Genomic DNA, 15,313 nt, shown 5'->3' with positions numbered 1-15,313 from the left:
GGGGAACAATAGGCACTGGGGCATACCTGAGGGAGGAGGGTGGGAGGAGGGAGAGGGTTAGGAAAAATAACAAATAAGTATTAGGCTTAATACTTGGATGATAAAATAATCTGTACAACAAACCCCCATGACATGCAGTTTACCTGTATAAAAAACCTGCATGTGTACCCCTAAACTTAAAAGTAAAAAAAAAAAGAAAAAGAAACACATCCATAAATTAAAAAAAAATGTTTAGCTTATTTAATACTACAAAGGCAAATATAAAAAGCAGTAACTGTATTTTTAAAAATTCGGTGATGAAGGAAAAGGAAGAGCTTGCAAACTGTTGTTTATAATAGGAACCAATATATAATGTCTAAAGCAAAGATGGAATTAAAGACATGATATAAAAATTAATATAAAATTAACTCTGAGAACAAAACAGATAGACTTCTAAATATTAGAATAATAACAAAAACCAGCAAACGAAATAGAGCAAAAAAAATCACAGACCACATTGTGAAAATTATGTATACATATACATATATGTGAACATAGTATGAATTAATATTATTACAGACTAGAGACCATATCTATCTGCTGTATGAATAAATACAAATAAACGTACCTGTTAATAGAAATTTCAGGCTGCATTATAAAGTACATGCAACTGTCTATGCTGTATACAAAAGAAACATCTAAAAGTGATTAAGAAAAGCTGAACGAAAGGATGGATAAAGTTATACTAGGAAAATGCAAACAAAAAGAGACAGAAATGGAGGTCACAATCTTAATATTAAACAAGGTGAGATCCAGGCCAAAGAGCATTAATAATGACAGACATGAAACTTTATAATGCTCAAGGCTATAATTCACTCAAGATGCAATATTTACGAACATCTATATAGCAAATTACAGTGGGAACTTTCATGAAACAGAAACCACAGCAGATAGAAGAAACTCACAAATTACTGGAGGCTATGACTAACCTTTCTCAGTACAAGTCGCATCAAGTGGTTTAAAGGAAACACAAAAAAAGCAAGGATAGAGAAGACCTAAGCAACATATTTAGTTACTTCCTCTGGATATATATCAAATGAACACCCTGGCCCCAACTTTTAAAGAGCCCATAGATGCAAATTGATCACATATTAATTATACCACAAAGAAAATTTCAATAAATTCTAATGAAGCAGAAATAGGGCAGCAAAATTATCTGAAAACAGTGCAATGAAATTACAGTTCAATACAGCACAAGGCCTTTTCACTTGGAAATAACAAAAATGTTACAAACAATTCCTGGGTCAAAGAAGAAATGTAAACCAAAATACAAAATTTAATAATGACGAAAACATATATCAGAATTTTGCGATATAAACTAAATCATTGCTAAGAAAAACGTTATAGCCTGAAATATCTTTATCAATAAAAAATGAAACAATGAAAATAGGCTAATTAGATATATGACTCAAAAAGCTGGAGAAGGGAACAAGAGGATGTCATTAACAAAGTTAAAAAGCATATGTTTTTCAGTTAGAATATATTACTTCAATATATTTCCTTTTCCCTTCCCTTCTCTTCCCTTCCCTTCCCTTCCCTTCCTCTTCCCCTCCCTTCCCTTCCCCTTTCCTTCCCTTCCCCTTCCCCTTCCCCTTCCCCTTCCCCTTCCCCTTCCCCTTCCCCTTCCCCTTCCCCTTCCCCTTCCCCTTCCCCTTCCCCTTCCCTTCCCTTCCCTTCCCTTCCCTTCCCTTCCCTTCCCTTCCCTTCCCTTCCCTTCCCTTGTCTTTTTTTTTTTTTTTTTTTTTTGAGACAGGGTCTTGCTGTCATCCAGACTGGAGTGCAGTGCAATGGTGCCATCCTGGCTCTCTGCAGCATCAGCCTCCCGGGCTCAAGTGATCCTCCTACCTTAGCCTCCTGAGGAGCTGGGGCCACAGGCATGCACCATCATGCCCAGCTAATTTTTTTTTTGTTTATTTGTAGAGATGGGGTCTCCCTATGTTACCCAGGCTGATCTCACACTCTTGGGCTCAAGGGATCCTTCTACCTCAGGCTCCCAAAGTGTTGGGATTACAGGCATGAGCCACCATGCCTGGCCTTCTTTGCTTCTATGTCTTTTATAAGGAAAGATTGAAAACAGCACAAGTACAGAGAACCAAGTGTGTGGTTGATTCTACATCCACCCGATGTGACACCGTGCAGCTGTCAAACATGAAGGAGGACAGTATCTAGGTACTAATGTGGAATGATATGGTCAACTGAAAAAGGTAAGGTGCAGAGGAGTGTAATATGAAAGAGAAGAAAATAAAATGACATGTTCCTACATTCGTTTTTGCAGAAAGAAAGCTTGGAGGGACCAAGGAGAAACCAACACAGATGACTTTTTGCAGGGGTAGATGACAGCACAAGGTGAAGGAGGCTGGGGTTTTTCTCACTCTATGCATTTTTAAATGTTTTCATTTTGGGGACATTTTAGTATAGCAAAAAACATTAATCAGTACAAAACAGGAGAAGATAACAGAAATATTTTTCTAACTATTGATGTTGGAAAATAAAGAATAAATCAAGATGTTGGAAAATTAAGAGTTTGATATCATGGCTGCCACTAACCCTTTGGTGGGTGGGCACAGTCGGGAGAGACATCAGTGTGATGAAAGGAACCAAGCTGCTCTCTTGACAAGTTGAGTGGTCTGGTAACAGATGCCGCTGCACTCTGGGCCTCCTGCCAAGAGTGGACTTGTGCTCCTGGTAGGGACAACAGGCTTCTGTCGCCCTCACCTGCCTGTGTTGTTGTGTGTCACAGAGAGAGGGACGCGAGGCGGGCTCCTGCTCCTCTTTGCTTTTCCTACGGGTTTCTCAGCCTGACAAAGATCAGGTTCCCAGTGGGGATGGAGATGGGGGCTGGGAGTTTGCTGAACATTTATTTCATTATTTGAACGTGCATGGGCAATACATGGATGAAGATATCATCTACATAGATACGTTCACCCACATGCCTTAGGAAGAAGCGTGAATCGTAGACTGGTGGCTTTTCTCTCTTAGAGATTTGAATCTCTTCTTCACATAGTAGGACACAAAATATCAAGGAACTCATAAAGCTCTTGAAAGGGATATTTACACTTAATTGAGAGTCTTAACAGATTTAATCCAAATAGAGTTAAAAAAAAAAAAAAAAAGAAGAAGACTTCCTTGAGACTGCAACTATAAATGCCAAGTTTCAATCCAGACCAAATTTTTTACAGCCCTGGCAGGTCTTTACAGAGGTCTTGTCAAAACAGAAACCATCAAGAACAAAACAAAACAAAATCCTACCTGTCTTACTGCCTGTGCCTCTGGGTGTAGAAATGAAGAGAAATGGCAATATTGCACAATTAGAAAATAGAGCTCCTGGGCAGGGTTGGTGTCTCTTCCTGACTCTCCTTCTTTCCTTCCTTCCCTCTGGGAAGACAGGCTTTAGTGAGGCTACAGAAAGAGTAGTCATTTTGTAGACATAAAATACTGGATCAAGGTTTTTAAGGAGAGGTAATTCATATTAAGAAGAAAAAAATATTTATCCTGTGAAATCTTCACTCTGGACCATCTTAATGATATGAATCATTGTTTAGCATCCTTCTGTGGGGAGGGTGAAGTAGAATCACAGAGTATTTGTGGGGGTTAGTGCTGAGTAGAGAGAGAGAGAGATTAGAGATCAAAGGGAACCCTATCATACCGATCTCAGGTAGACTCATCTCTGAGGGAAAGTAAAGGACTGGTTTGCACTTTATGCGAGACCTTGCTTGTTTGTTGATATACTCACAAAACAACTCACGGTGTGGAGACTGTCTTGGTGGAAGACCAAAGGTGTAATTTACATGACAACAGACTCCTCCTCCATTCACTCTACAAGCAGCGGGGAAGCCTTGGTCTCCGACTGTAACAGCTGTTTTTTTGAGAGAGAAAGAGCAGACTAAATAAGTGTCCATCAAAAGAGTTTGTTTTGGGGTATGGAAAGCAAAAAACAAAACAAAAAGTACTCCCTAAGTTTTGATAGACTTGTTTGGGAGGTAGATTTGCCATTAAAAGTTTTCTTAAATCCTTTCTAGAATAAAGTATAAAATTGGAGCTTAAAATTCTTAATAGTATTCCTCAGTTTTTCTCACAGTATCTCCTCCAAACAAATGAAGAAAACACATAGAAAACAGAGTGGTATGGAAAGGTATTTTAGTTACCGAGGGTACACCATGGAGGGTCGGGGTTAGAGTTCCCTGACTCAACCTGCTCTGTCACTCTTAAAGAATGATCTCTCTCTCTCAATGCTAACAGCACAACTCTTTGTTCTGGTTGCACTTTTTTGGTGTAGAGTCCTTTGGGAAAAGAATTTCCCCTCCTCATGGTGCCTGCTGCTGCTCATCTCTCACCCACCTTTTTCCTCTCTCCAGGCTGGTGTCTGTCCTGAAGTCTAGACGTAGCAGTGACAGGTGCCTCAAACCTGCAGATTTTTACCCAAATATGAGATCGACTTGAGAAATCTCCTCTTACTGTCTCCTCCTGCTAAATGCCTGGTGTCTAATATCTGATTCCCTCCTCTTGATTTGTCACCAGCAGTACTCATGTGAAAACCTCACTTGTGTGATGAGAACAAACCTTCGTATCTAGTGTTTTCTCCTGATAGATTCCCTCTCAACTTAGCTGTTTCCCTGTATCCCCGGAGCCTTTGGGGGACATGGATTATCAAAACTCTAACCCTCCTCATGCACTTAAAAAGAAAAAACACAGTAGCTACAAACAAACCAGGGAGATCTGGGAATTAAAAGCAAATCGACTGACAAGTGGTGGTTCTGTTGGGATTAAAAAAAAAAAAAAGGTGGAAAAAAAAAGGTTCAGTCTTTTAATTCAATAAGCCCAGCTGAGGTTATTTTGAAAGTCACTGACTGCTCTGGCTGCAAAAGCTGTGTAGACCAAACTAAATTATTATTCCCTTCTTGTTGAGTTTTTTTTTTTTTTAATTGAAGTTTCTAGAACTCAACTCTCTGATGGTAAAACAGCAGCTACAAATAACGTTCTTTCCTCTTTAGTAAGGTGGTAGCATTCATTATGAGATTATTTTCTTTTTCTAAAGAAACTCTAGCACCTTCATCCTCCAGGAGCAAATGTTAGCATAGCTCAAATGTAGAAATTTCTGAGGGAAGGCTCTGAATTTTTTTTCTCTTTGGAATTTCTGTTAATGATGGGGCCAAACACAGTGCTAGCTCAGACCTTATAGAGATAAATGGGCTCTATCCTAGTTGCCTTCTAATTCCCTTTTGAATATGTGAGAAGAATTTATGTCCTTTAATGATTCATATATAAGATATAAAAGCATCCTTTCATTTTTGTTTAGACTTCCTCCCAAATCCACTATCTACAGTTCTATCACAGGAATCTTTTTTTGTTTTTTTGTTTTTTTTTTGAGATGGAGTCTCGCTCTGTCGCCCAGGCTGGAGTGCAGTGGCCGGATCTCAGCTACTGCAAGCTCCGCCTCCTGGGTTCACGCCATTCTCCTGCCTCAGCCTCCCGAGTAGCTGGGACTACAGGCGCCCGCCACCTCGCCCGGCTAGTTTTTTGTATTTTTTTTTTAGTAGAGACGGGGTTTCACCGTGTTAACCAGGATGGTCTCGATTTCCTGACCTCGTGATCCGCCCGTCTCGGCCTCCCAAAGTGCTGAGATTACAGGCTTGAGCCACCGCGCCCGGCCTATCACAGGAATCTTTTAAATCACAAATCAGGCTACTGTCCTTCCCTTATTTATAACCTTCAAAGGCTCCCCATCATCTATAGCAAAGGTAGCAAGGATATTTCATCTTGCATTCTGATGGACTGAAATTGACTCCCTAGAGCGCCATGCTAAAAGGACTTGGGGCGGCATCTGAGTTCTGTGGGAATGCTGTGATCAATTAGCCATGTCTGCCATGGACACGGGAAGGGGGAGTGGTGATGGGTTTGTCATGCTTAGAGCACATGATGGAATCTTTGCCGAGCCATACATGTCCCTTAGTTTCTTACGAGGGCATATTTGTCTCTAGGTTTTTGCACTGAACTGTTCCTCCACCTGGCTCATTCACTTTCCAACTTATTTCTTCAGTTTGGTTTTATTTGAATTTCAAGATTGAGTGAAGATTTGTCTTCCCTAGAGATTTTTTTTTTTTTCTGTTCTTTAACTGTAGACCAGGTACTATGCTTATGTGCTACCATTGCAGACTGTTGTTGCATCCATCATTGTCCTTAACCCGCTGTATTATAATTACCTATGCAGGTACCTGCTTCCTCTATGAAACATAATGTCTCTGAGGGCAGAAGTATTTTTAATTTTCTCATTAATTACCTAGCATAGTGCCCAAGCTCTTAGCCAGCATGTAATAATTTTTTACTGAAAAAAAGTGGATAAGTGAATGAAAAACAGCATATTGCCTAGAAGTGTGAAAAATTAAATAGAGCTTACTGGTCTGTGCATTTTATAAAAATTGTGTAAGCAAGTGTAAAATAATTATTAAAAAACAACAAAGAATACTGTTGGATAATTTTGGTAATTTTTTTTTTCATTTGTTGCCATGCATCCATTTCTTACTGCAGGGGAAAGAAAAATATATTTTCTCACCCATCAGTAGGTTCATAGCTGAAGAGTCTACAACAAAAGACAGATTAACAAGAGAAAACATGTACATGAATTTAATAAGTTTTATGTACCAGGGGAGCCTTTATAAGAAAATGAAGACCCAAAGAAACAGGTAAACTGTGTATTTCTATGCTTAGTTTTGAAGAGTGGACAGTCATGAAGAAATATGATTGGAAGATGAAAGGATATGATGTAATGGAAATAAACTGGATGAAACTTGGTAAGGTCTGTTTGTTCAGATTTCTCTGTGCCTCTGTGTCTTCAGAGATAAGGATGTTCCTTTCCTCCAAGTGTGGGGAGGGGACCTCTTGAATGAGGGTTTTATAGCCTGCTTTAGGGGAGAAGGGCGAGGAAGTGAGTGTGACCTTCCTTCTACTGTTTCCAGAAATGCTGATGTGCCATATTTAGGGGTATTGTGACCTGAACCCTGTTAGTATATTGATTTAGGGTTAAAGTCATGGTTGTTTTTTCACAACATTCCTAGATTGTTTTGGGGAAAGAAAGCCTGCTATTTTTCGTGCATTTTACTGTTTCACAAAATGACATTCAAATCATTAGCAACATATATATATATATATGTATGTATGTATGTATATGTGTATGCACACACATATATATGTATAAACAAAAATATAGTTTGTTTTACATACGTAGTAAGTGGAATAAAATCTGAATTTTCAGAGCTCTCTAGTATATTTATTCACTCATCAAATATTTACTGAGCATCTATTATGTTCAATGTGCAGGGAATACAGTGGCAAAAAACAAACACTATACACAGCCTTGTATAGCTGAAAGCCCGACTTGCTCCACTTTGGAATTTTCCCTGTTTGGGTAGGTTAACTAGCTCCCAGTTACCTTGAACTCATCCTATTGAGAAAGAGACTCCAGGCTGGATGTGGTGGCTCAACCTGTAATCCCAAACTTTGGGAGGCCGAAGTGGGTGGATCATCTGAGGTCAGGAATTCAAGACCAGCCTGGTCAACATAGTGAAATCCCATCTCTACTAGAAATACAAAGTTAGCCGGGCATGGTGGCGTGCACCTATAATCCCAGCTACTTGGGAGGCTGAGGCAGGAGAATCACTTGAAACTGGTTGGTGGGGAGTTTGCAGTGAGCTGAGATCGTGCCACTGCACTCCAGCCTAGGCCACAAGAGCGAAACTCCGTCTCAAAAAAACAAAAAGAGTCCAAGCAAGGTTTCACCCTGAGAGTGAACGCTCACTTCCTCTTCAGAGCTGAAGCAAGCAGAGGGTGCTGGGTATGTAGGAGCATCTGTGGATGCAGATCGGTTAAAATGGGTGTTTGAAGGCTCTGGATGACTACGCACCTTGTTGAGACGCACCTGCTCTGGCAGTAACATTAGCAATTATTTAGACCCGTTCTGCTTTTCACGTATAGCTTCTAAATGACTTCAGAGGAAACCACTCCCATGTTCCAGGAGACAGGAATTGATCCCTTGATCTGGGCCAGGAAGAAAGAAAGAGAAAGAGAAGTTTAGAAGTGCCCCAAATTAAGCTAAACCAAATTCTTTAAATTTTAAATTAAATCACCAAGAAAATGAGTTATAAAGGAAAAGGAAAAGCATAAACTTTTATTTCCTTAAAAAAAAAAGTCCTTTGCTTAACAATTGAATCGTTTTCACTGTTTTCCTCATCTGAAAGGCATTTGAGTAATTTTAAAGTTGTAATGACTTAATAAAGGAGATACCTCAGATTGGAGAGAGGTTTCATCTTCAGAAATTCTCTTGCCCCAGTTTTGTCTTATCCTGAGTATTTGCTGTAAGAGAGGGGAGTAAATCCTCAACTATAGTTAACTTCTGTTATTTTGTGACAATAATTTCAGTATTTGTACTTTTACCATTCATCTTCTAAATAACTTTGTGAACAAGGTTCTTATGCTCTTTTTAGGGATGAAGAAATGAGGGATCGGGAGGTTGTGCTATTTGCCCAAAGTGGCCCAACCTGAGGAATGGGGTGCTTGCCAGGACTTTAAGCCCTGGGTGCATCCGAGGACCCTGCTGCCCTACAAGGCATGTCCTGGGTCAGCTCCCAGGACCCACTCTGCCCGGTGTCCTTCTCTCCCAGGAATTTCACTGCGGACCAAGAAGGTGATAGAAAATGTGAAAAGTGTAACCTAAGAATGATAGAGCCATGTTCAGGTAAGAGCAAGCAAAGGAAAATAGGAGAGTAGTAGGAGATGAATATAGAAAGATAGGTTGGGTCTACAATTTTTAAGTGCCCCAAATGCTAGGCAAAGGAGATTTCCTTACTTCATTAGGTGAGAAGGAGCCATTAAAGGTTTTTGGACAAGATGAAATAACATAGAAAAATTAACGTAGTGTGTGATGGATTAGATAAAATAACAGATTTAGAGTCAGGGAGAAGAGCTAGGAGAGAAGATGCAATCGTCCAAGCAAGAAGTCCTACTTAGTGTGAACTTGGAAAAGAGTACAGTAAACAAGGCTGTGATTTAATATTAAGAAACACATTTTTACTAATCACATCTGAATTCTAGCAATGTGTAAAAGACTAGAGGAAGGAAACAAAGACAGAGTTATTTAAAAAGCTTACAGTAGGATGGTAGGAAATCATCATGGGAGCAATATGTGGAAGTCCTGTAGGTGTTATAGAAAGGCTAGCGAGATGGGAAGGAGGACATTTGGGATGTGTACTGTAACTGAACATGGTTTCCCAAGTAACACTTCAGCCAGGGATAACAAAGGCACAGTCGTCAGGATCTGAGGACGGATGAGTCAGACTTTGGTAGAGAAATAAAGCAAAGAACACTGGTGGTGTTCAGCACACATGAATAAGGAAGGTGATGTGCAAATAACAACTAAACGGAGGGAGAACTCTTTAGGGGAAGATGTGTTTGCTTTGTGGAAGAATCCCATTTTAAAGTTCCACCTACTCATCTTGGTAGATATGTCTAATTGCCTGTTAGACACATAAAGTTAGGGTTTTAAGAAGAGTCTAGAGCTGACACCATTGATCCAGGACCCACTCTCTCAGAGGTGACTGTGGGAGCCATGGCCATCACCATGGCTACAGAAGCAATGATTGGATTACCGTGTTAGTTTGTATAATAGGATTGACCAAGGAAGAGTCGATCTTGTAAATTTGAGACAGTGGAAATTTGAATCAGGTGAATTTTTTAAAATTGAAGAGGATTCACAACTTAACTTACAAAAAATAGAACTCTACACACCACTTTATTTTGTCTATGAAGCTCCATGACAGAGCATATGGCTGAGAAACCATATAGGATGCTGTAGAATAAAAACTAGTAAAAAGAGGGAAAAAAAAAGATCAGCATAGAGCTTTTAAACCAAATTATAGGAAAATAGTTTGGAAATTGTAAGCTAAAACCTGATCGGGTGGCACACGTTATTGTTCAGGGGTTATATCAAAAGTCATGGTCAGAAATGGAAAAGGGTTAGTCCACAAAGGCCCCCATTTCTAGCAGAGGAGAAGGACTTGAATAGTGGGATGTACTTTACATGGGCATGTTAGACTCTGTTTCTTTGAGAGGTTCAGGAGTATATTTCCACTGTGTAGGAGACAGCATTGTATTTTTGCCTTCATTACACTTTGGTTTATAGGTGAGCTTCTGCCTGCTGGAGTGCCCTACCCAAGTCTGGATTTTATTGATTTGTCTGTTACTGAATCAATTTACTTATTCACTCCATTCACACCTCCTTCCTTCATTCATTTATCCAATGTTCATTGAGCTCCCACAAAGAACTACACATGGTTCCAGGCACCCTGCGGGTACAAATCTGAAAATATTTGTCTTGCTCACAATTTGCTGTGGGAGACAAGTGTGACTACCTCTGCTCACTATAGAAACAATGGAATAAATGCTTTGTAGGAGGAGTACACGTCCAGTCCCATGGGTCCACTAGGACAGTGTATTTGAAGAAGGTTTAGTATAAGAGGTAATATTTTAACTCTGGCTAAAAGGGTAAGTAGGAGTTTGTTAAATTGAGCAGTCAGGTTTAGCCGTGAGTAAAACCCTTCAGCTACAGGAAACAGTACATGCAATGAATATGGATGTTTGAAAGGATGTGTATTCAGGAAATGCTGAGTGGTGATCATAGCAGAGTTGTCAGGAGATGAGGCTGAAAAATCAAGCAAGGGTCAAATAAAGCAGGGTCCGTTCTATCATGTGGAATTTAGTCTTCTTTTTATTTAAACTTGAACCCATTGAAAAGAGACCTTGCTAATTCTACTATACTAATTCTAGTGGTTCCCACTGATTATTAATTGATAAAAATTAACAGCCAGTAATCTTTGAGTCAATTTTTATCTTTGGTGCTTATAAACCCCCATTGCAATTTGACATGGAAAACAACTTTAAAAGCAACTACCCTGCTACTTGTTAGCGCATTACTGTTGGAATCGATTTGAGTCTAGAGTAGTACCAGAAAATGGCTCATAGTGAATCTGGTCTCTGAGCTTCATCTCAATAAGGATAATATATGCTTAAACCTTCCATCTTAAGAAAAAACAGCTACTGCTTTTACTATTTTGGGATATTAAAATACCTATCAATACACTCTTGGCTATGAGTGTGACTTAAATTTTTTTTCCTGAAAAAAAAATTAAGAAATAATATGGATGAAAATCTTAAGAACTGTGAGATTTATTTTGTTTTCATTAATTCCATTAATTATGCCCAAGTCTCTTTTTAAGCAATTAAGAAATTACATAGAATGTAATACTTTATTTATGTAAAAATAAAATGCCTTGTTCTGCTCAGTACAAAAGGACAGTGATTCCAGGACCCATTGAGGATTTCCAGTCTGAGCTCTGAATCTGTGGTTTGTCATTCAGTTTTTAGACTCTCCACAGAAACATTTCTTTAATGAAAAATATCCTCGGCTAAGAAATATGGAGGAACGCCAGGCACTTAGCTGATCTTTGTAAACTGGCAGGCTTGGGAAAACATCTTCCAGCTGATTTTCAGACATAGAATTAGCAATCAACAAATATTTTCTGAGCACTGCACATACACATTAAGGGTTTCTTTGAAATAAGATGCTAGAAAAATAGGATGTGCTCTTAAGGGCAATGTTGGACCCTGCTTCTTCTTGGAGATGTAACGTACCTATTCCTTCTCTTTCATATAGCCCTGTGAAAGCCTCATGAACCTTTTGGGGACAAACGGTATAAGTCAAGTGAATACCCCTTTGTGTGTGCTCAAAGAGAAAGACATAATTTAAACTACAGGTCAATATTAAATGTTCCATCATGCATGTGCACATGCTCATATGTTTTTGTGTACATGTGTGGATATGTGTGTGCATGACCTATTTGGAAACTGAGAATGCACGTAGTTAAAGGTTGTGTTAAAAACAATGTGAATGAATAGCATCAATAAGAGTAAAATACTTAGGATTAAATTTAACCAAGGAGGCTAAAGGTTTGTTCACTGAAAACTGTAAAATATCCATGAAAGAAATGGAAGAAAACAAATAAATGGAAAGATATCTCATGTCCATGGATTGGAAGAATTCACATTGTATAAATACCACATTACCCAAAGTGATCTATAGAGGCAATGCAATACCATTCAAAATTCCAATGGCATTTTATATTGAAACATTAAAAACAATCCTAAAACACATATGGAACCACAAAAGATCTCAAGAGCCAAAGCAATCTTGAATAACAAGAACAAAGCTGGAGGCATCACCCTTCTTGATTTCAAACTATATTACAAAGTTATAGTAATCAACACAGTATGGTACAGTTTTTATTTTTACATAAATCATTACATCCTATATGCTTTCTTAGTTGCTTAAAAATAGGCACATAGACCGATGGATCAAAATAGAGAGCCCAGAAATAAACCCACACATAAATAGTCAATTAATCTTTGACAAGGGTTCCAAGAATACACCATGGAGAAAGGATAGTCTCTAACAAATGGTATTGGGAAAACTGAATATCTACATGCAAAAGAATGAAATTGGATTCTTATCTTATAGTACACACAAAAATTAACTCAAAATGGATTAAATACTTAAATGTAAGACCTGAAATTGTAAAATTCCTAGAGTAAAACATAGAAAGCTCTTTGACATTGTTCTTGGCAATAATTTTTTTGTATGTGAACACAGAAGCACAGACAAGAAAAGAAAAATAGACAAATGGGATTGAATCATACCAAAAACTCCTGCAAAGCAAAAAACAAACAAACAAAAAAACCAAAAACCATCAACAAAATGAAAATGTAACCTACAAAATGGGAGAAAATATTTGCAAACTATGTATCTGAGAAGGGCTTAATATCCAATATATATAAGAAACAATTACAATTCAATAGCAAAAAAACAAACAATAAACAGCCTCCCCCAATAATCCAGTTTAAAAATAGGCAAAGGACTCGAATAGATATTTTTCAAGAGGAGATATACAAATGAAAAACAGATAAATGAAAAGGTGCTCAATATCACTAATCATCAGGGAAATATAATCAAAATTACAGTGAGATGCTACCTCACACCTGTCAGTATGGCTGTTATCAAAAGTACAAGTGATAACAAAGTTTACCAATATGTGGAAAAAAGAGAACCCTTGTGCACTGTTAGTGGGAATGTAAATTGGTGTAGCTGTCAGAGGCATTTGAACCAGAGCAACTCAATCTTGAATAGAGGCGGGGTAAAATGAATCGGAGACCCACTGAGCTGCATTACCAGGTTAGGCATTCTAAGTCACAGGAGGTTAGCACAAGATACAGGTAACAAAGACCTTGCTGATAAAAGAGGTTATGGTAAAGAGGCCAGTCAAAACCAAGATGGCCATGGAAGTGACCTCTGACTGTCCTCACTTCTCATTGTACACTAATTATAATGCATTAGCATTCTAAAATGCACTCCCACTAACACCATGACAGTTTACAAATGCCAGGGCAACATCAGAAAGTTACCCTATATGATCTAAAATGGGAAGGGACCCTCAGTTTCAGGAATTGCCCACCTCTTCCCTGGAAAACTCATGAGTAATCTACCCTTTGTTTAATATATAATCAAAAAATAACCATAAAAATAGCCAACCAGCAGCCCTCGGGGCTGTTCTGCCTGTGGAGTAGCTATTCTAACTTTCTTAATAAACTTGCTTTCACTTTACTGTATGGACTTACTCTGAGTTCTTTCTTGGGTGAGATCCAAGAATCCTCTCTTGGGGTCTGGATCAGGATCTTTTCTGGTAACACAGTCATTAAGGAAGATGGTATAGAGAGTCCTTAGAAACTCAAAAATAGAACTACCACTACTGGGTATATATCCAAAGGAATGTATTAGCATGCTAAAAGACACTCCCACCAGCACCATGACAGCATCTTGAAGAGATGGTTGCACTCTGATGTTTTTAGAAGAATTATTCACAGTAGCCAAGATATAGAAACAACCTAAGTGTCTATAGATGGATGACTACATTGAGAAAATAAGATATATATACATATATATGAATATATATATGTGTATATATATACAAACACAAGCATATATACACACACACCATATTTTCTTTATGTGTATATTTACACACACAGTGAAATATTATTCTGCCATAAAAACAAAGCCAATCCTGCCATTTACAACAATACAGATGAACCTGGAGGAGATTATGCTAAGTGAAATAAGCCAGATACAGAAAGATAAATACCGTATGATCTCATTTATGTGTGGAATCTAAAAAAGTCAAACTCATAGAACCAGAGTAGACCAGTGATTGCCAGAGGTTGGGACGTGGGAAAATTGGGAGATGTTGGCCAAAGAATATAAGCTTGTGTTACTGGACCCCACCACTTAACCATCGTTAGCCTTTGGATCGGGGGTTTCCTCAGTATTGTCCCTTCCTTGGTTTCCGGAAAGATGTTACTGGAAAGGGGTTTGGATCCAGAGTCCAAGAAATGGTTCTTGGATCTCAAACAAGAAAGAATTCAAAGCTAATTCATGAAGTGAAAGCAAGCTCATTAAGAAAGTAAAAGAATAAGAGAACGACTACTCTGTATGCAGGGCAGCAGGATGGGCTGTTAGTTGCCCATTTTTATGGCTATTTCTTCTTGTTTATATGCTAGACAAGGGGTGGATTATTCATGCCTCCCATTTTTAGACCATATAGGGTAACTTCCTGACATTACCATGGCATTTGTAAACTGTCACGGTGCTGGTGGGAGAGTAGCAATGAGGACGACCAACAGTCACTCTCATCGCCATGTTAGTTTTGGTGGGGTTTAGCTGGCTTCTTTCCTGCATGCTGTTTTATCAGCAAAGTCTTCATGACTCGTATCTTGTGCCGACCTCCTGTCTCATCCTGTGACTTAGAGTGCAGGACTTGGTCTTATTTTACTCAGCCCTAGTCAAGATGGAGTTGCTCTGGTTCAAACGCCTCTGACACTTTTAGTTACAGGATTAATAAGTTCTGGGGTTCCAATGCACAGCATTGTGACTACAGCTGATGATACTGTATTGTATGCTTGAAATTTGCTAACAGTAGATCTTAAATGTTCTCACTACACACAGAAAGAATGGCAGCTACTGAGGTGATGGATGTGTTAATGAGCCTGATTGTGGTAATCATTTCACAATGTATATATACATTAAACCATCATGTTGTACATCTTAAATATATAGAATTTTGGTGAGGCACGATGGCTCACCCCTGTAGTCCCAGCACTTTGGGAGGCCGAGGCGGGT

At 38.7% G+C, this 15,313-nt stretch overlaps 1 long non-coding RNA gene across 2 annotated transcripts in view; it reads left to right on the top strand.

The window, feature by feature from the left end:
- Nucleotides 1-15,313, top strand: part of LOC106998073 (uncharacterized) — a 123,827-nt gene that overhangs the window by 86,337 nt on the left and 22,177 nt on the right. The window contains exon 1 of one of the 2 annotated variants that reach the window (XR_013417008.1): nt 2,619-8,767. The exons of the other annotated variant lie outside the window; for it this stretch is intronic. This is a non-coding gene — a long non-coding RNA (uncharacterized LOC106998073). Of the gene's footprint in view, nt 1-2,618; nt 8,768-15,313 lie in introns of those variants that run through there. 2 annotated transcript variants of the gene reach the window in all.

The sequence above is a fragment of the Macaca mulatta genome, chromosome 4, assembly GCF_049350105.2.
Source record: "Macaca mulatta isolate MMU2019108-1 chromosome 4, T2T-MMU8v2.0, whole genome shotgun sequence".
NCBI lineage: Eukaryota > Metazoa > Chordata > Mammalia > Primates > Cercopithecidae > Macaca > Macaca mulatta.
This window is presented reverse-complemented; position numbering and strand designations above follow the sequence as displayed.